Source organism: Lactuca serriola, chromosome 8, assembly GCF_051521515.1.
Source record: "Lactuca serriola cultivar US96UC23 chromosome 8, Lser_US96UC23_V15, whole genome shotgun sequence".
Classification (NCBI taxonomy): domain Eukaryota; kingdom Viridiplantae; phylum Streptophyta; class Magnoliopsida; order Asterales; family Asteraceae; genus Lactuca; species Lactuca serriola.
Window position 1 is genome coordinate 207,342,712 of NC_136415.1, and position 21,731 is coordinate 207,364,442.

Genomic DNA, 21,731 nt, shown 5'->3' on the forward strand with positions numbered 1-21,731 from the left:
TGGCGTGTATTACATTTTCAAAAATAGAAAGGAAACATAAACATTTTCACAAAACAAAACTACTTATGAACTCACCAGCGTTATGCTGATTTTTCAAACTGCTTGTGTTCTCAGGTCATCGATAGTACAGGTACCCGAAGACTTACTTGATTCAGGATAGTGTGCGTGCAAGGCTCGTTCGTTTTGTTTATGTCTATATTATGTATCATAACTGTATAAACTGTGTCTTTTGAAACAAATTGTAAAACTTTAAATATGTAATGTAATGTTTGTTTCACTTTACTTACTATGTACATTGGATTTGATACTCAACGTGGAGTCTACCCCGGAAATGTTTCTGCCTTCGGTTTTCGGGGTGTGACATGTGCTACCATAAGGCAAGAAATCGAGATTAAGAAAGTTCGATCCATATGAGTTTGAATTTGTCGTAAACTTTGGTTTTCAAAAAATTCACATGGATAGGAACAAATACACCGTTTAAATCTAAGTGTCATAAGATTTCCTCCTTCATGAAAATGATTGTGAGGAAATACTTTCAGTAAGAAAGATTTTAAGAAGATAGTGATTGTAAAATTGCATTCTCGAATTCGATTATGGTTACGGTATCCCTTTCCATAATTTGAATTGTGAGGTTTGGCAATTGTTTAGACACACATATGAACTATCTAAGGTAAAGGTGTATAAGTTCAAGAAGCCTTGATAAAAGATTATCAAAGCACTAAGTATTAGAAACATGAACTTAAGAAATTCAATAAGCATGGTTTTTCTGAAAGTTAAGTTGTTTCTAAATACATGTTAAAGCTAGTGGGAGCATAAGTGTTATGTTTATAATAATCATCATGATAGTGGGAGCATAAATGTTATGATTGTATGATTATTAAGGAAAGTATTGCAAGTTGGCAATATTAATTATAGAAAACAAGAGTCATTCTTTGCAAAGTTGTAAGGATGGAATAGTTGTTTTGCTATAATTAAAGGAGAGAATATTATGCTTCATTTCAAATCTAAAGGCTTAGGTTGTGGAATGTTAATAAATTTAGTCAAAGGTATATAGTGTGTTCTTAAAATTTTGATTATGATTACGACATTCCTCTTCACAATTCGAATTTTGAGAACATAGCAAATAAAATATTATGGCAGAAGATTGATGAAGTATCAAATCTTTATGCATCGTGTCCCATACGCTTTGGGTATAGGATTGATTGCAAATGCTACGATATTTGACCATTCTAAAATTTTCCAAATGTCTAGCGCATTTAGAGGGAAAAAGGACGAGAATCGGTTTTGACTAAGATAATTAAACAACTATCAAAGGACAATCCAAAGTTCGCCGAGGATTGGTCGCTTGTGAGTAGTTGGAAGTATAGTATTGGATGGACCATATCGACATTATTATGAACATATAAGATTCTATTAAGAATGAGATGTCATATGGAAAATATGGAAAGTTTTCCATATTGGGAATTGAATATTGAAAATCTATGTGTAAATTAGAAACTTTTATGCAAAAGGATGTTCAAAGGAATTTCTTTGAGTGAGAGACATCATATCTAAGAAATTGTATTGTAACAATCTCCGATAGAGAACTTTGTAATATCATTGGCAATAGTCTTTGTGACTTTGGTGCAGTAATATTACGAAAGGATCATTGCATAAAATGTTAGAATCTAGCATATTCTATAAGTGGCAAGAATTTGATATTCTTACACTTATGAAAAGGATTAGGAGTTGTGAAATGAGTATGATTGGAAATGTGTTCATTGGATCTATTTCACAAAGTAAGAACCATAGGTAAACATTGTGTGCATGCTAAGAGCATGGGACAAGTGTAATAATTCAAGTAAGAAGTTGATTACCCGAAACGACAAATAATGAGTAATCGATATGGTGATAAATAAAAGGTGTTTTATTTATACTCAAAGGTTTGAGGCCATATGGGATTAGTATTATTCTTGTGTTTCACTTTTCATGTTTTGACTTCCTGAATAATTTAATTGCTTTAGAACAGTCAAATTATTCGAACGAGCCACAGTCGTTCATATGTTGGAAGTAGGTATGAATGAAGACTGTCGTGAATTGGTGTGTGGATTGTATAAAGAGCATTAGACATAAGCAAATGTTTGCTGCAACATTCATGAGTGCTTATGAATATGATTTAAGCATTGGATTAAACCCACACTCACTTGGATCACTCCATGAATTGTATCACAAGTGATTGGTGAGACGATAACATCTTATATTCTTGAAACCGAGATGTGTGAGTTGTATCTTGCAAATCGGTTGCACATTGATAATATGTAAACGCACTAGTAACTTGGTGTTATAAAACATATTGTTGTGTGTGATTTGGTGAGTAAGTGCAAGCAAGCATTGTATCATATTTTATCCATTCCTTTTATCCAAAGTAGGTTAAAAGCGATATCTTTGGGCCCCTCGATGATTTAGTTATGACAAACGTAAATGCTTCAATAACTCTTTCCTATTTTATCGCTTATTTGGAATAATATCTGTCATATCTCTCGATTCAATTCAGAGGACTTATCATCCTCTCTCTTTCTTGATCTTATTAGATCAAGATGCCTCCCAGAAGAAGATCCAACTCCAACAACCCTCCGCCACCTCCTCCTTAAATCGATCTTGTGTTATTTCAAACAGCTGTTACCGCCGCGGTGGCAGCTGCCATGTCCCAGCTAAACACCGGTGGTTCTGGTGGTTCAGGAGGCATTAATCAGAATCAAGATGGTAACCAGGAACGCCATAAGGAGGGTTCCTACAAGGATTTCATGAATGCGAAGCCTTCTTTCTTTAATGGCACTGGTGGTGTCATTTCCTTATCCCGATGGATCGAGAGGATCGAATCCATCTTCGAAATCTGTGCCTGTGCTGAGTCTGATAAGGTCAAGTTCGTAGCTTGTACCTTCCTTGATAAAGCATTGACTTGGTGGAATGGCCGAGTCAAATCCTTAACCCTCCCTGTAGCCAATGCTATGAGCTGGGAAGCTATGAAAGAACTCCTCCTTGCTGAATATTGTCCCCGAGGTGAAATGCAAAAACTAGAGCACGAGCTCTGGAATCTAAAGATGAAGGGTTCCGACATTGCTGCCTACACTTCCCGATTTGATGATCTTGCCCTTCTTTGCCCTGGTCTAGTCACCCCTGAAAGCAAAAAGATCGAGAGGTTTATTTGGGGGCTAACCAATCCGACAAAAGGTCATGTCTTAGCTGCTCGCCCAGATACTTATGATAGTGCTAAGACTTTAGCCTAAGCCATAATTCACCACAGTGATGATGTTGAGGAAGCCACCACTGCTACCCCTGAGTCGACTAAAAGCAGTGGTGAGAAAAGAAAATTCTGGAAGAAGAAGAAGGGTCAATCTTCTCAGGGATCCTCCAAAAGACAACAAACAGTAGCAGTCCATGCTGCTACTACGCCCGTTGCTGCTGCCTCTGTTGTGGGATCTACAGCTCCAACTCCTACCAGCCGGTATGTTGGTAATCTCCCTCATTGTGAAAAATGCAAGTATCACCACAACCCTGGTCCCTGTCGAGATCTATCCTGTACCAATTGTGGTAAGAAGGGGCACACTGTTCGATACTGCAAAGCTCCGACTCAATTAGCAAATCAATCCTCTGGAACAGGCGTCGGTCAAGCCTGTTATAACTGTGGTGAAGTCGGGCACTTTAAAAGTAACTGCCCCAAGAAGACTACTGCTGACAACACCGGAAGGGTCCTTGCTATGGGACGGGGAGAAGCGGTCGCCGATCCCACTGTTGTCTCGGGTACGTTCCTTCTCGACAACTCGTATGCTAATATTCTTTTCGATTCGGGTGCTGAAAGAAGTTTTATTAGTCATGCATTCAAACATAACCTAAAACATGATTCCCAACCTTTAGCTGAAATATTTACCGTCGAAATGGCAAACGGAGAGAAAGAAAGTGCGAGTGAGGTATTTGTAGATTGCACTCTTACCCTGAACGACCATTCATTTCCTATCGATCTTATGCTAGTATCCATAAAGAGCTTTGATGTCATCATTGGCATGGATTGGTTGAGTCCCAATCATGCAGATATCCTTTGCTTTGAAAAAGCCATCCGTCTCAACCTTCCTTCGGGTCAAGCGCTAGTGATCTATGGCGATAAACTCGGTTCCAACCTTCGTATCATTTCCTGCATCAAAGCTCAGAAACTCCTGCGAAAGGAGTGTGTTGCATTCTTGGCCCATGTAATCAACGAGAAACAAGAAGTTAAAGACCTCGCGAGCATCCCCGAGGTCTGTAATTTTCCTGATGTGTTTCCCGAAGAGCTTCCAGGAATCCCTCCCGAGCGTCAGGTTGAGTTCCGTATTGACCTAATTCCTGGGGCTACTCCTGTAGCGAAGTCTCCATATCGCTTAGCTCCAGCAGAAATGCAGGAGTTATCCAGTCAACTTAACGAGTTGCTTAGCAAAGGATTCATTAGACCGAGTTCCTCACCCTGGGGAGCTCCGGTTTTGTTTGTCAAGAAGAAGGATGGATCCTTTCGTATGTGTATCGATTATCGCGAGCTGAACAAGTTGACTGTCAAAAACCGATATCCTCTTCCGCGAATAGATGACATTTTCGATCAAATCCAGGGAGCCAGTTACTTCTCTAAGATAGACCTTCGGTCAAGGTACCATCAGTTACGAGTTCATGAAAGTGATGTGTCCAAAACAGCTTTCAGGACTCGATATGGACACTACGAGTTCGTAGTAATGCCCTTTGGTCTAACCAACGCACCGGCAGTGTTCATGGACCTGATGAACCGGGTGTGTCGTCCTTATTTGGATAAGTTTGTCATAGTGTTCATCGATGACATACTCGTCTATTCCTGAAGTGAAAAAGACCACAAACAACACTTGAGGCTCGTGTTGGAGACCCTGCGATCTGAGAAATTATACGCGAAGTTTTCAAAATGCGAGTTCTGGATACGGAAGGTAACTTTCCTTGGTCACGTGGTGAGTGAAGAGGGTATTCATGTCGATCCTTCCAAGATTAAGGCAATAGAGAATTGGTCAGCCCCGAAGACACCCACAGAAATCTGGCAATTCTTGGGTCTCGCTGGCTATTATCGAAGATTCATCCAAAACTTTTCCAAAATCGCTAAACCTCTAACCACTCTAACACAGAAAGGTGTACCCTTTTGTTGGGGTGATAAACAAGAAACCGCATTTCAGACGCTGAAGAAAGCTTTGTGCAGCGCGCCTGTCCTGTCCCTACCTGAAGGGACAGAAGACTTTGTTGTCTACTGCGATGCATCTACTCAAGGCTTAGGTTGTGTGCTTATGCAAAGGGGGAAAGTAATTGCTTATGCCTCTAGACAGTTGAAAGCACACGAGGTCAACTATACCACACACGACTTGGAGCTAGGAGCCCTAGTCTTTGCATTGAAGATTTGGAGGCATTACCTCTACGGAACCAAGTGCACGATCTTCACTGACCATAAGAGCCTGCAACACATCTTCGACCAGAAATACTTGAACATGAGACAAAGGCGATGGGTAGAATTACTCAGTGATTATGAGTGTGAAATCCATTACCATCCCGACAAGGCCAATGTGGTAGCAGATGCCCTTAGCCGAAAGGAGAGTACAAGCCACAAGGTGAAGAGCCAGTCAATAACCATCTATTCCAACCTACCCATGCAAATCCGAGAAGCTCAGTTAGAAGCCCTTAAACCCGAGAGCATGTCAACTGAAGATTTGAGAGGAATGGAAAAGAAACTTGAGATCAGAAGTGACGGAGTCCATTGTTTCATGGACAGGATCTGGATTCCCAAGTCCGGAGGATTCAGAGAGTTAGTCATGGAGGAAGCACACAGAAGCAGATACTTTGTTCACCCGGGCTCTGACAAGATGTACTTAGATCTCAAGAAACAATATTGGTGGCCAAATATGAAGGCTGAGATAGCTTCATTTGTGGGCAAGTGTCTGACTTGCGCCAAGGTAAAAATTGAACATCAGAAACCCTCGGGTCTGCTCCAGCAACCCGAGATACCTGAATGGAAATGGGAGATGATCACCATGGATTTCATCACCAAACTACCCAAGTGCTCGAGTGGGTATGATACCATTTGGGTGATTGTCGATCGTTTGACAAAGTCAGCTCACTTCGTTCCAATCAAAGAATCATTCAAGATGGAAAGACTGGCGCGGATTTCTATATATAACCCTAATAGCCTCCTATATATATATATATATATATATATATATATATATATATATATATATATATATATATATATAGATCCCTTATGACCCAAAAACATGACAAGACTTCTTCTAGGGTTCCACACATTTTAGGGCAGCCCCCTTCCTCTCTCCTCTTCATCCTCTTGCTCTTGGTGTTTGTGAACCATTAGAGGAGTGACATTTGTGACTCTAAGCTTTCTAAAGTCAATAGAAGAAAGATTTGGGATTGTTATTGCTACATAACAATCAAGGTAATATCTTAAACCCATTCTTATGTTAATATGATTACTTGTATGCTAGAATTAGGGTTTATAGTCTTGGATAACTTGCATGTACAATAGAGAAACCTAGATCCAAGCATTAGGGTTTGTATGAGCACATAGGATGTTCTTAGGACCAAAACCCATCACATATAAGTTCCTAAACTGGACCCGATCACTTGAACCTTACCATCCTTAAGATCTTTCAAGTATTTGGGGCAGCTTTGTTTCCAATAACCCTTCATGCCACAATAGAATCAGAATGTGGCTTTAGGATCACTCACATGTGGATATGACCTATATTATTTAGCATTATTACCACCTTGGGAATGTAAAGCTGCTACTTCCCCTTTCCACTTGGGATTGGAAAACTTTCTTATCCTTTCCAATTTAATTTATTTTTGGTTTCTTAATCTTAGTATGTTAGTTATCTTTTTAGTTATTTTTGTTGTTTTTAGTATTTTAAATTGGTTGGTTTGGATTGTTTTTTATTTGATGTAATTTTTATTTTCCATGTTGAATTGTTTTAATGTTTAAGATCTTGTAGAATCTTTTTCCCTTAGGATGTTAGTAGAAAATTCAACAATTAGGAATGAGTGTGATTTCATCACAAGAAATTTTTCATAAGACGTGTTGCGTTGCAAAAGTATGGGGTTACTTACCAGCACTTGAGAGTGGATTTAAGCCTCTAAAAATTCATTACTTATTCGAGAGAGAAGAGCATACACAAGACGATGAGAGTAGTGTTTACCTGAAATGACTCGTATCACAAAACCACACACACAAAATCCACTGTCTGAAATTCGTGACGCTTACAACAAACATGTGTTACGCGTCGAAGTTTTAACTACATTCAAAATTCTCGAAAATCACAAAGCATGATGAATTCCTCTATAATGTGCGACATATCGATCCAAGTCCCAACTTTACTCTATCTTTCATGAATAAGGTGTTTTGATGATTATTTCATGCACTAAGTTCTTGTATGAGCGTGGAAGACACAACTATCCAGTTTTTCTAAAGAACTTTCAAATCATCATTATAACATGTTCTTTAAATTAACCCACCAACAGTCAATTCGACGTCACTACTCGTATCCCAGTAGAGTTTGTTCCTTTTTCACCCTATTACATTTATTGTTTGTATACATACAATAAGGTCATTGTAACATTTAAGTATATGGCATGGAGTCGAAAAATAGGAAATTTCATGCTAGTAAAAACTTGGGTTTAAATTTAAATTTATGTTCATTGTTGCGTTGAGATTGAGTTTATTAGTGTTAGATAATGTAATTTAAAATGAGTTACAAGGTTTAATTTAGCTTATATTTTTTAGATACCTGTGGATTTCTAAGTTTTAGTGAAATCATGAGAGAAAAAGAAGAACTTTTGTTGTTTGAGGAATACAATCAATTCTAGAATAAAGACTTTTAATGATACATAAATTATAATATAAAATGTATCCATAACTCACATTTTCACGTGTCTTAAACAATGTCTTCCTTTTATATTTTATTTAGGTATAATCTTAAGTCAAACGCGTGTCTCCTCAATCCATCTAAGTCAATATATCAAAAGCAGCTTTTAATTAAGTCAATATATCAAAAGCGAGAGCTAGGGGTTTTTTGATTTCCCACGATCGAGCTAGAGAACGACGACTGCAATGCGTCTTCTCACCATCCGGCAACCTGATCAGCTCACCTCACTTCACCGATGATTGCATCTCGGTCCACCTCCCTTCTACATCCACCTCCCTAACGATAGTCGTTGATACCCTAGATCCTCCACTGAGAAGTTTGATGTCCAATCTATAGTAAGTGTTACTTTTTTAGTTGTTTTGGTCGAATCCCCTATTACTTTTTTTACTATTTCACCTTTAACTTCATTATTTGTATCGATTCTATGACTTAGAATGGTCAATTTGTTTGTAATTATGTCGTGTACATTTCATTGGGGAAGTAGTAAATGTGTCTACTATATACTAAAGCTCATGAAAGATATAGTTGAGGAAGGAATTGACATATTGGTTAATGACAATGTATGTGTAGTATTCTACTCTCACTATATGCTAATATTATAGTTGAAATAGTAGGGTATATGAAAGAAATAGCAATTTACTTTCATTTATTTGAAAGTATGATCCTCTAATAAAAAAAGAATTGAAAGAATAGTCCTTTTATATATTTGTAGACTATAACAATATCATACTCTCAATATTATAGGTTATATGCAAGAAACAACAATGTACTTTCATTTATTTGAAAGTATGTGGCACTAATAATAAATGAATCAAAAGAATGGTCATTTTATGTATTTGTTGAATATAACATCCTACTCTCAATATTATACGTTAGATACAAGAAATAGAAATGTACATTCACCTATTTGAAAGTAGGACGATCTAATAAATTGAAAGTATGGAAATTTTATGTATTTGTGGAATATAGCATCTTACTCTCACAATTAAAGGTTATATGCAAGAAGTAGTTATATGAATTTTTTATCTCAGGTTGGGCCGCAAAGCTGAGTATACGTATTGTGATATTGATGGAATTTGTGAAGAATGGTCATCTTTTGTTGTAGATTTATTTATCGCTGATATTTAGTATCGACAAAATTTTGGTGATATTTTTGTAAACTTTGAAATGTTTGTTAGCATTTGACATGTAGTCTACAGTATTTTTGGTAACCTTTTGTTATTATTTAACATGAAGTCTACAATATTTTTAATAACTTCTTTGACATATAACGTTATCGGAAGAAATTGATTGTTTTGCTATATATGTATTTCTGTATTTCTATATTACTGGAAATTAATTATTTGAAAATTAGTTAATATATAATTTTTTAAAATTCTTTAACTTATGACATGTTAAATGCGTTTTGTCAAATATATCATAAATTCATGTTATATATGCATGTCACTAAAGCCCTATCATAGAAGACGATGACCCATATTTTCTGCATCATCAAATGTGTTTCATAAATATATGACATGCAAATGAATGTCATCTTCCTTTATGAAAGGGGCTTTAATGACACGCATTTGCGTTTCATCTATCCCTTTTTTATGACATGCAATGTGTCTCATTAAATTGTTGTTTTTTTGGAAACGACAACTACATCAAATAAATCAAGCACTTGCAAGAAAGAAGCTAAAATGAGGTAGGAATACAAATACAAGGAGAAAAGTAAAGATAATAAGCAGCTAACAAAGGAATATAACTATGAAAAAAAGTGAGAGAAAGGTGAAACGCACCAATCGGTCAACCCTCCACATCCATGATTGCTTCTATACTTATACCATACATAGGATAAGGAAATAATGTTGTCTGCGGTTTTTGCCAGTGGTGAAACTATTTTCTTAAAAAATTGTCATTCGTGGGCAAACAAATACTCCACAAGAGACAATAGAACACCAAGTTTAGGATCTCTTTTTTTTTTCTAGGACAGTTTCCCCAAATAGTTGCATAATGAATGAATTCCTTAACATTTAAGAATCTTCTCCTTTGAACTCCACACCATTTGAGGATCAAGTCTAGTAGCTCCCGATTATAGTCACTAGTAATAAACAGATGATCTGTTTATTTGTTCTCCTTGTTGCATAATGGGAAAGTAATGTTTATAATGTTTACACCCTTGACGATCAAAGCATCAGCCACAAGTACTTTAGCCAATGAAGCTCTCCAAATAAAGCATCTTACTTTAAAAGATATCAGTTTTGACCAACAAATGGATAAACCATTATACAATATCAATTTAGATGCTATTGACAGCGTATTCCCCATTAGGGTTCATGGTAAATTCAAAACCGTATTGGAAAATTTTCACAACAATCAACATTCCAATATCATTGTACAATTGCATAACATTTTACTGTTTCTAAAGAGTAGAAATTAGGGTTTTTTTTTAAAAGAAGTATCGCCACACGAAATGTCTTTCTAGAACAGAATTTTGACACCATAACCTAAAATAAGCTTAAATATCTCATTCACATCAATATTTAGGTTCGAGATGGATTTTACGTCCTTGGAGATGTTGCACTAAACACCATTTGTGGATTTCCTAAAAATATACGAGGCTAGTTTATTGTGAAAATTGTGAATTATGACATCTCCATTTTCACGACCAAAAAAGACCGATTTGATTGTGCTTATTTAAAATTCAGAGTATCCTTTTTGAAAAATAGTATTGTGGAATTTGTTCCAAGAAAAGATGATAAAGATGTTATCAAATCAGTTCTGAAGAAATTTATTTTTATATTAAAACATTAGGATGTCATCTTCAATACAAAAACATAAGCATAACGAAATATTACAATCCTTAAAGTACTTAAACTAATGGCCTAATACTCATTGAATCTCTTAGCAGAATGTATACTTCATATAGCCACCTGTGATACAATAAACTGAGTGGGTCAAGTTGAGAAACCTGGTGAGTACATAGGGTTTTCAACCCATAATAATATAATTATTACGTTTTAATCATCAAACAACTAACCTAATTTCCCATCCCCATTATCTTCTTTATTCTTAAGGATCTACCGTAAGTGAAGGTTCTGAGGAACAAAGAGGTGCCCCTGGTTCAGGTCCAGTGGCAACATCGGAAGGTGTCCGAGTCGACGTGGGAGTTGGAGTCCGAGATGCACGAGCAGTACCCAGAGTTATTTCTAGAGCATAACTTCGAGGGCAAAGTCTGATTCTAGTAGGTGAGAATTGTAACATCCGAACTCCTCGGTATATTATTTATTTATTTTTGACATTTATTGAGCAACTTGAAGAGTTGGTGCCTCAACTCGTCGAGTTGAGTTGGATTTGAGCACGCATGTTAACTAACCGACTCGACGAGTAAGAGATGCCGACTCATCAAGTTGGCACTGTGTAAGGAAACCCTAAATCCCTGGGTTTGAGGCCAATTTAAGGAAATTTAGGTCCTCATTTCTGCCTCACCAGGTACCCTACTCCCTTGTGTGAAACCCTAATCATTGGTAGTGAGCTAAGAGAGTTATAGAGCTAATCCTTGACTGTTTTGGTGCATCGTTTGAAGAGAAGGGAAGGATTTCAAGCAAGGAACGAGAAGGGGCTGTTAGATCCATTGCTATTTCGTCCAGAGCTTCCGTGAAAGGTAAAAAGTCCACACCTTTCTCACTATGTTGGTTATATCTTATGTCTATGGGCTTTAGGGCTTTTTCCATCTATTATTGGGTCTTTGAGTGTATTTAGTTCATCAAGAGATCTGGATTTCGGATCTAGACCTTGTAAGGTCCCTAGAGTCCGAAGTTCCCTACTTTATTCATCCATAGTAGAGCTTTTGAGTGAAAAACCCTTAATGGATCATGTTTTTGGCATTTCAAGCCCTAAGTGCCATGCATGGACCTAAAACTTGTGGATTTACGTGATAAGCGAGCCTTGGGAGGTTAGACTTAGAGTTTGGGGTTGATTTATGCCTTAAAACATTTGAATGAGAAAAGAGTTTGAAAGGCCTCGACGAGTCGATGAGCTGACTCGACAAGTCGGATAGGGTTGTCCCGATGGATCTGAACATGTAGTAACTCGGCGAGTTGACGGGTCAACTCGACGAGTTGAGTTGAACTTTTGTGAGATTTTGAGAATATTGATAGAACTCGACAAGTTGTATATATGCACTCGATGAGTTTGGTTAACATGGACCATTAACTCGAGTAGACTTCTGTTGACTTTAATTTTTGATCGATCATGACTTACGGAGACCATAGATGGGTAAAATGGTCTTTTTCCCATTCCAAGAGTTATAGAGAGAGGAAGTAACTTAGTTACTTAGAATTGTGATTAAAGTGTTAATTAGAGTTAATTATCATATGTGAATAGGAGAGGCTAGATTCGGTGATTCGTGTTAGAGGGGTACACATTTACCTAGCTTATTACGAGGTGAGTCTTCTCACTATACTTACCATGAGTGGTATCTATGTGTGACTAGAGGGTCTTATGTTCTTACTTGAGTTATGTGATTTTATGTATTTTGTATGTGTGATATATATGCTATATTATGTGTTTACTAAGATAGGGTTGGAGGATCCAAACCGATTTGTGGGACTAGAGGGTTTCCATTGAGACAGGACCGAAGGGTCTAACTCGAGTTGTGGGACCGAAGGGTGTCCACCAAGATAGGACTGGAGGGTCCAAACCAAGCTGTGAGACCGAAGGGTACTCACTAAGACACATGGCCGGAGGGTCCATACCGAGATGCATGAGACCGAAGGGTCCATGCCGGGTTATAGCCATGAGGGACTTATTACTTGTAAATGTGGTATTTTGGGGAACTCACTAAGCTTCGTGCTTACCGTGTTCTGTGATATGTGTCTCTGGTACTTCTTAGGAATGCGAGAAGGCACCGGCGTGATTGTACACACTTGTTCAAGATTATGTCAAGGATTCTGGGATTTGACTTTTGTTTGTGGATTTATGTTGACATTTGAGACACTTATGGTTTTTATGAAATATAATATATGAGTTTTATGTGTTTTAAAAAAATGAAAATTTTGGTTTGAAAATTTACGGTGTTATAACCATGCAAATGTACTTGGTACTCTCGATGTCATTTATCACCTAATCAATGTGCCAGTTAGCCATACACACTCCATTGATCTATGATAAACATCAAGCCAGCCTTTGCCACCTTTGCTAGTCCCAAACTAGTGTGCCGATTATCCACGTATGCTCCACTAACGACTTTGCAAGGGTGCAAAGTGTAATTTCATGGCATAGCATCATTTCACATTTTGGCTAAAGTAACTAAGGTTAGGAATTTTATAAAAAGCATTTAGTTATTTTATTAATCATTATATTTTTAGTGAGGAATTATTTGTCCTATCCTACCCGTTCGGCTAACAACCCTCCACCAAACAAGGAAGCGGTGGGTGAGAGTGGACACCTGTTAAATTGTCATTTTATAAACAGCAACCTTATACCCCCTTATAGATCGGTTTCGTGAATGAGACCTACTAACGGTAAGACTAGCTTTATCTTATACATACATATATATATATATATATATATATATATATATAATATCATTATTCTTATAATATTATAATAGTATAAGGGTTGAGTTTTAAACTTGTAAAATTCTAGGGTTTAGAATTTATATGTTTCAAAATTAGACTTTTAATCAAAATATTTAAATTCCAAAACTTGAGGACATGTCTTCAAACTTTTCAAAACTTTCTATATCAAATTACAAATAATTTAATTAAACACTTAATTAGTGATTATCCAAATTTGACGTAATTCAATTTTATGGCAAGATAGTTCAAATAATTAAAGTTATCATGTAAGGCAATAATTATCTAATAAATTGACAATTATCTTCTATTTGGATAAGGATAACCATATCAATTTAATAAAAATTGGATTTTATTAATCAAAAACATTTTTGGTAATTATCCCAATCCAAAACATGCCAAAATCCCGAAATATCTGCTCTCTGAATCTCCGACTCACTGAGTCACAGTCTGGACTCATCGAGTTCATCTGACATCTCGAGTTCATCAAGTGACTCGAAGAGTTCAGCTGTCAGAGGACAGAAATTTCGATTTTTTAAGCAGTGAACGATCAAACAAGGCATCAAATACAATAGAAAATAGGCTAGGCTCTTATACCACTGATGGTTTGAGCATTACATCAATCCTATGGTGCACATGCAAACCCTAAAACTTTGGATCTAGGTTTGTCTAATTGTACATGCAAATCATCCAAAGCTTATAACCCTAATACTAGCATACAAAAATAAGAAAACATAACAAAAACAAGTTTAGATGATTACCTTTCAATTGTAGCAAGAATCTTCAACCTTTGAGAGCTTTAGTATCACAAATGTCATACCTCCAATCGATCGCAAACACCAAGGAAAGTTGGATGATCTTAGAGAGAGGGTAAGGAGGTTCAAAATTGTCTCTATGATCTCTAGGGTTCAAGTGGCCGATTTTGGGATGCCAAAGGGGTCTTTATATAGCTGCAGAATTAGGATTTCGGTCAAATCCCTAACCTCGTTACTTAAGCCCTAAGCAGCCCATTGGAATCTTCCAGAATCAAGCAACTTGGACGAAATCCTTATGGGCTCCCATAAGATTTCATACATCCCTTACTTAAGGGATCCACACCCCAAAATCTAATTATCTTATGATTACACTTTCAATCTCCTTAGTTTAATTAATCTCTTTTGACCACAAAATTAATACTTGATCGATATTAATTAAACAAGTATGATTTATCCTTTAGTATATTATACATATAACATATTAATAAACCAAAATAACCTCTTTCTCCATTATTCATCCAATCAAGTTGCTTTGGTGAAGGCAACCCAAAAGGACCATGCTATAACCAGGTCAAGTAGACGAGTAAGAGTTGGACAATGACACCCTAATTTCCAGGGTTTTGCACCCTATTTAAAGGGTCATTAGCCTCGCTCGGCCTCCTTACCGTCCTCTTAGAGCTCAGAAAAACCCTAATCTCGCCTACTCTCCATTGTTGTGTGTTGAGAAGCTTGGAAGGTGGATTTTGTGAAGAAGGCTTGAAATTTAAGGAGCTTGGAGCAAAGAGAAGCTTGTGGATCTGACTCTACTCCATCTTGGCATCATTTTGAAGGTAACAAGTCATTACCTTGACTTATCTATATCTATATCTATTCATGCATAGGTTTAGGGCCAATTTTAGCATATTTGTGAATCATTTCGGGTATTGGTCATGATCTGAAGTTTTAACTTTAGATCTGGACTCCTCTAAGTCCCTATAGTCATAAAGTTATCAGATAAGCTTTGGCCTTTCTGCTTGGGTTAAACCTTTCCCTTAGTTTGCTTTTGACATTTAGGACCATGCATGTATGTAAAGTTTGCAACTTTACATGGAAACCATGCCCTAGGAGGTTAGATCTGTAATTTGGAGCTTTGGGTAGCTTAAAAACGTGTGAATGAGAAATGGAATGAAGGGACTCGACGAGTTGCATGGTCAACTCGACAAGTCGGATGAAGATTGGCCGTTGTGGGTTTCTGCATGGAGTCGACGATTAAGTTAGGGTTTTCCCTACATTTGGACACACATGGACTCAACGAGTTATCTGGAAACTCAGCGAGTCGACTAAGGTTTTCACAATTTCCTGTGTTCTGGAAGGACTCGACGAGTCAGTGAGCTGTACTCGACGAGTTGGGTCAACATGGACTGTTGACCTTGACCGTTGACTTTGACTTTGACCAAGGGTTGACCAGTTTGACTTATGGGGGTATTTTAGGAAATTGGGAATTGATGGAAGTGGTCCTTGGGTGAATATAGGTGGTGGAGTTCGTGGCTGTGATTAGAGAGTTTGATCTTATCACTACAGTTCGACATTTGTGAGGTGAGTTTTCCTTGCTATATTTAAGGGTCGAAGGCACCAAGGCTGACACTTTTTGGATTGTTATCCTGATATGTTATATGATCGAGTATCATATGATCTGTTAGATCAGTATCCTGGTAGATCGGTTTTTATTATGCTATTATGATATGTCAGATCTGTATCCTGATAGATAGGATGTTATTTATGCTATTATGATCTGTTAGATCGGTATCCTAGTAGATAGGATGTTATTATGCTATTATCATATGTTAGATCGGTATCCTGGTAGATAGGATGTTATCATCTTGTTATGATCTGTTAGATCGGTTTGTCTGTCTATAGATTGTTATGTGGTTATCTGATATATGTGAACATGTTTGATTAGTGGTTAATGGTTATCTACTTTGTGCGGGGGCCAATAGACATGGGCATTCCAACCCAATGGTTGTGAGCTGTAAGTATTCCATCCTGGGGGTGATTTGAATTGTAGTATGTGGGCATTCCAACCCGATGGTTGTGGGCCGAGGGTATTCCATACCGAGGATGACTGGACCCATAGTATGTTGGCATTCCAACCCGATGGTTGTGGGACTAGGGTATTCCAACCCGATGGTGGATTGGACCCATAGTATGTGGTTTGTGATTATGTGTATATTGTTATGTGTAAGTGTACTTTAGGGCAAACACACTAAGCTTCAGGCTTACAATTTTGGAGTTTGTTTCAGGTACTCCAGATGACCACGGGAAGGCAAAGGCATGATCGTACAGATCCTTACATTTTTATGATATAGATTTCTAGGATACTCTGATGTTTAAACTATTTTGAAAACACTTTGTAATAACTTAATGGTTTTGAACGGATGAAATTTTTTAAATTGGTTTGTTTTTTAAGGGTGTTACATCTGTATTGCTACTCTTAGATCTATAAATCATGGGATCCCCGACCCTAGTCCTTGACCCAACGGTCACTGCCAGATCTCACCTGCACTACTATAAGCACATGGGCCTCGCTCACAGGTCCCACCCAAACTGTATCACGGAGAGGCCTTGCCTACTGGTCCCACCAATCTAGGGCTACACAGGCCTAGGTACGCCTCAAATTCCTAATACCTATCCTTTCCTGATTCCAATCATGCGGTGGCCTGTCCACAATCTTGCGAACTGACGCACCCTGGTCTAACCTATTTGAGTGAATCTGTGAATGCTACGGCTCATTCCGCTGTCTAATTACACTTTCTCACCCTATCTGACCGCATGAAGAATGCTTCGGCTGCCCTGCAGCCGTACAACACTTCCATGCTATCTGGCAGGTAGTGAATGCTACGACTATCTGGCAGTCTTACAACATTTCCCACGCTAACTCAATCGCTGACCATGGTCTTACCGCTGATTACCAATCTGAACATGTCCAAAGTCGAGCACTCACGCAGTCTAGCATCCTGACTGAACTCGCGTCCTGATGGGAATTCTCAACCTAAATCCCCAACACCAGCTATCAACACCAAGAAGACGTGAACCCAACGTTGGGAAGTTTCTCAACTCCCAAGTCACACGCTCCTCGATCCAAAAAGCCACTTGGGCCATCCTCCTCCCCAATGGGAATGCGAACTCACCCTAGTTTCGCATCTACTTCTGTTCTTGGATACCTGAATGATTCTCCCCCACTTTGATTCAACTAACATCTTACAACACACAATACTAGAAGGATTCCCAATCCTTCTTACCATTCAATGATCAATCTGATGGAGACCAACGCTTACCATTGTTCGTGTTCCCAAAATTAACCAACACTAAAGCAGTACGACTCTTGGATAATAATGGAACACCTCCCAAGATCCAATCACACTTGCTACAGCTACCGCATCCTGAGAACCCACTATATAATGCGACGACCTCACACTACTACTCTAAGACTCATGGTATGCAGATGGCATATAACCCAAACATAAGCAGGAAGTATAAATCTGAGGTACAATTACTCATATAGATGCAAGACAGTAGCAATAAAATCATAAAACTTATAGGAAAGTAAAGGATATGCACCTGCAACATCGGAAGCTACCCGTGATATCACGCCTTCATCATCTCCTCATCCGCTACATACTGCAGAACAAGAAGGACCCTCTCCCTGAGCCTGGCGGTGATCTCCGCCACCGTCTCCGTAGTCTGCTGGAGGTCCTGAAACTCTCGTGCTAACTGCTGCACCTCAATCACTTGTACAAACTCTGCCCTGAACCTGGCCAAGAAGTCACTCCACGTCATCGCATCAATAGCGGCATCATCTCTAATAGCATGTCCAACCTCCTCCCACCAATCACATGCTCTGTCCTTCAGAAGACATGAGGCGAGTCGGACCCTGTCCCCCTCATGACACCGGCTAGTACAAAAAGCGTTGGCGACATCTGCCAAACTCCGACTGCTCGAAATGGGGTCCTTAGCCCCATGATAGTCTAGAGCTCCATAAGCTCTGAACTCTCGGAAAGTCATCGTGTGTGCCCCTAGCATGGCCGCCCTCTCGGTGCGAAAAGCACCCAACCTCTCATCAAGTATCTCCAAGATACCCTCCTTGACCGTACCGAATATCACATGAGTCTGGTCCATAATACTACGCATAATCTCAGCTGAAATAAACTCTTTCATTTGCTCATCGAGCTGCCCGGCTCCAGAGCCTGAGCCTGGCCCCTCATCTCAGCTGAAATAATATGATGTCCTGATTAGAACCGCCAACTGGTCTAGTATGTAGCGTCACCATGTTGCAACATAACATAACAACCATCAGAATACTTATCACTATCGAGGGATTACACACGCACTATAAGTTTCCTAGTTTTATCTCAACCCTCATTGACTCGAGTATGGATCCTCTACTTTCAGTAGTACGGGCCCACACTACCTTCCACATTTATCCGTACTTTCCTCAAGAATTGCCTTGACTCCACCAAGTCCCTTCTACTGCTACTACGATTCTCATGCTAATATCATCCTAGGCTTGCCCAAGATAATTACCAACCCACTCTCCACCATCAGCTGCATAAGAAGTCCCTACTATCTCCCCCTAACTAGCTCGTGAATACCATTACATGTCACTAAGAATAGATAATTCTTCAAATGAGAGATCCTATCCTACAACGGTTGGACTCAAACAAGAGTTGTCAAATAGAGCTAGACCTAACTTCTAAAATTATTTAGTCCTCGCAATATGTAACTTAACATATTCGTTTACTAGCTAGGAAAAGATAACTAGAACTCCTAAAAGCACAAAGCAAGCAACATTCGAGCATTGAGTAAACATAATCAAGCATATTCTAATCAGGACATCATATTATTCACTTATCTATACTAGCATGTAGTTCATAAAGATGATATACATATAACAAGCACATAAGGAATCCTTCCTAGATCCTTAGCCCTAATCTAGCATGCAGTTCTCATAAACATATCATAACATAAACTTGTATGGGTAATTTTGGAGTACTTACTTGAGCTCGGCTAATTGCATGCACCACACCCTTTTCTATTTCCAAAATTCTTTTCTCTTTTCAAAATTCTTTTCTTTTCCAAAGTTCTTTTTATAAAAATGATTTTTCTTTAGAAAATTTTCATACCTAGTCCTCAGTTTGAATCCAGACACACCCGAGAGTGTGCCCGAATCCCTCAAACCAAGGATCTGATATCAACTAGAAACATCCCAAAAATACGCTCTAAAATTTCATTTTAAATCATTAATAAAACCATAGTTAACAATTCATCTCATAAAAATCACAAGTCATGTATCTCAAGATATCATAAACATCTGTCAAAACATATCAGAGTAAAAACATCCCAGGCTAAACAATGGTATTTGCACTGCAGTCATCCTGGGCTCTTCCCCTTCTACCGGAAGTACTTGAAACCAAAACATAAAATTGTAAGCACGAAGCTTAGTGAGTCTCCCCAAACTACCACATACCATATACATAATCACATCTACTGGGCCCCCGCCCCTTCCTCGGGCCCCGCCCGTCATCAGAAAATGTTCGACATCAGTCCCCGGCAGGCATCGAGCCTCGCTCAGTATACAGATCTGTTTCTTCTAGGCCCCGACTGTCTTTGGGCCCCGACCACTATACACATACAGACAATAACATATAATCATGCTAGCACATAACGAATCATACACAGTGCTATATATTCTAGTCCTAAGGCCTCGCCTATATAAACATTCCTTGAGCCCCGCCCGGCATCACACCAAAATCCAGAAGCATACAAACATTCCTCAAGCTTTCCCCGGCATCCGACCAAAGTCCAAAAACATATAAAACAAGCACATGTAACAATCATGAAGACATCAAGCATATAAACATTCCTCAGGAACCTCCCGACAACGGAATGGAATCTAGAAACATATCAACCTACATTGGCCATTGCCCAACATCGGACCTTAGTCCAGAACATACTAACATACATAAATGGGCTGGCATTGGTTCCTTCGAACCGTTCCTATAGGATACAACTCACCTTGCAAAGATGAATGTAGAATCCCATGGATAAACCTCTGGCTACTAGCTGGCAGTTCCCTTAACTACTGATCTCTCGACGCCACGAGCTATTGATCATCATACAAATTAAATAAATCCAGGATTCTCATAACTTAACCATAAGTCCTCATTGGGGTAAAAGACCATTCTACCCCTCACAAAATCTTGTCCCAAAATGAACTCTACCTAGACTTTCACCCAAAACATAAATACTTCCACAAGGCCCAATAATCCTTCTTGGGGTAAAATTACCATTTTACCCCTGATCTAATTTGGTCCATGACCTAGGCCCAAATCCATAACATGAAGAGACCAATTCCATATAGTCTTTCCAAGCCCACTTATTGCCCAACTATCTCAATTGGGCCCAACTTCTCAAATGGGCCTTCCCTCAAGCCCAACATATAATATAATCGATTAACAATCCAAAAGAATAGTCCATCAAGGCCTATAGTCACATCGTCCAAGGAAATGGCCCAAAGAGGCCCACTGATGCCACAAATACTGGGCATTCCCTTATGGAACACCGGGCATTCCTCTTTGGTTCAGATGGCGACCCCAATGGGAAAGCAGCGCGTTCTCGACCCTTACGCGGGGCATTCATGCCCAGTCTCCAAAACCGGCCATTAAGCACTTAATTCTTAAGCCATGCTATCCAAACATAGATCCAAGCTATCTAGGACATTTAGAATCATAAAGTCATGAACTTGGTGACTTTGCATGCCCTCAAAAGTCCCAACCTCAAGAAATAACAATCAACTTCCATAAAAGGTCTTAATCTAATGCATTGGCTTATACAACTCCAAAAGATGCAAACTCTATGAGTCTATGACATCATTAATGTCCAAAAGAAGCAACTCAAGCTTCTGGAGTGATTATAACCACAAGCTTTCAACCATGGGACCAAAAAAAGAAAAAATATCCATGAGAACCCTGATCAATGATGTAGAAGCACCAAGATAAGAACTTTATACCTTCAATAGGCTAGAAATGATGTAAAACCTCTCGATCTACAAGCTCTCTCAAACCATTGCTTCTTCTCTAAACACTTTCTTCTTCAAATTCACCCAAATAACACCAAGATTCTTAAGGTAAGCTCAAAATGCATGAAAGAGGCTTAGGGTTTCATTCTTAGGGGTAGATAGGATGGAGGCTGAAGGAAATGAGGGTTGGAGGTGAGTTAAGGTGTTTAAATGGTATTTAAAACCCGAAAACTAGGGTTTAGTTTGCCCAGACGAATGCAACGTGTTCCCTTAGGGAACGCAAGGCGTTCCCATATGCACCGGTGTTCATTTTTCTTTGAACTTCATACATTCTTACTTCGTACACCATGCGTACTCGGTTTGACCCAAAACCCCCTCTAACATCAAATGGCTATAACTTCTTCGTTATAGCTCC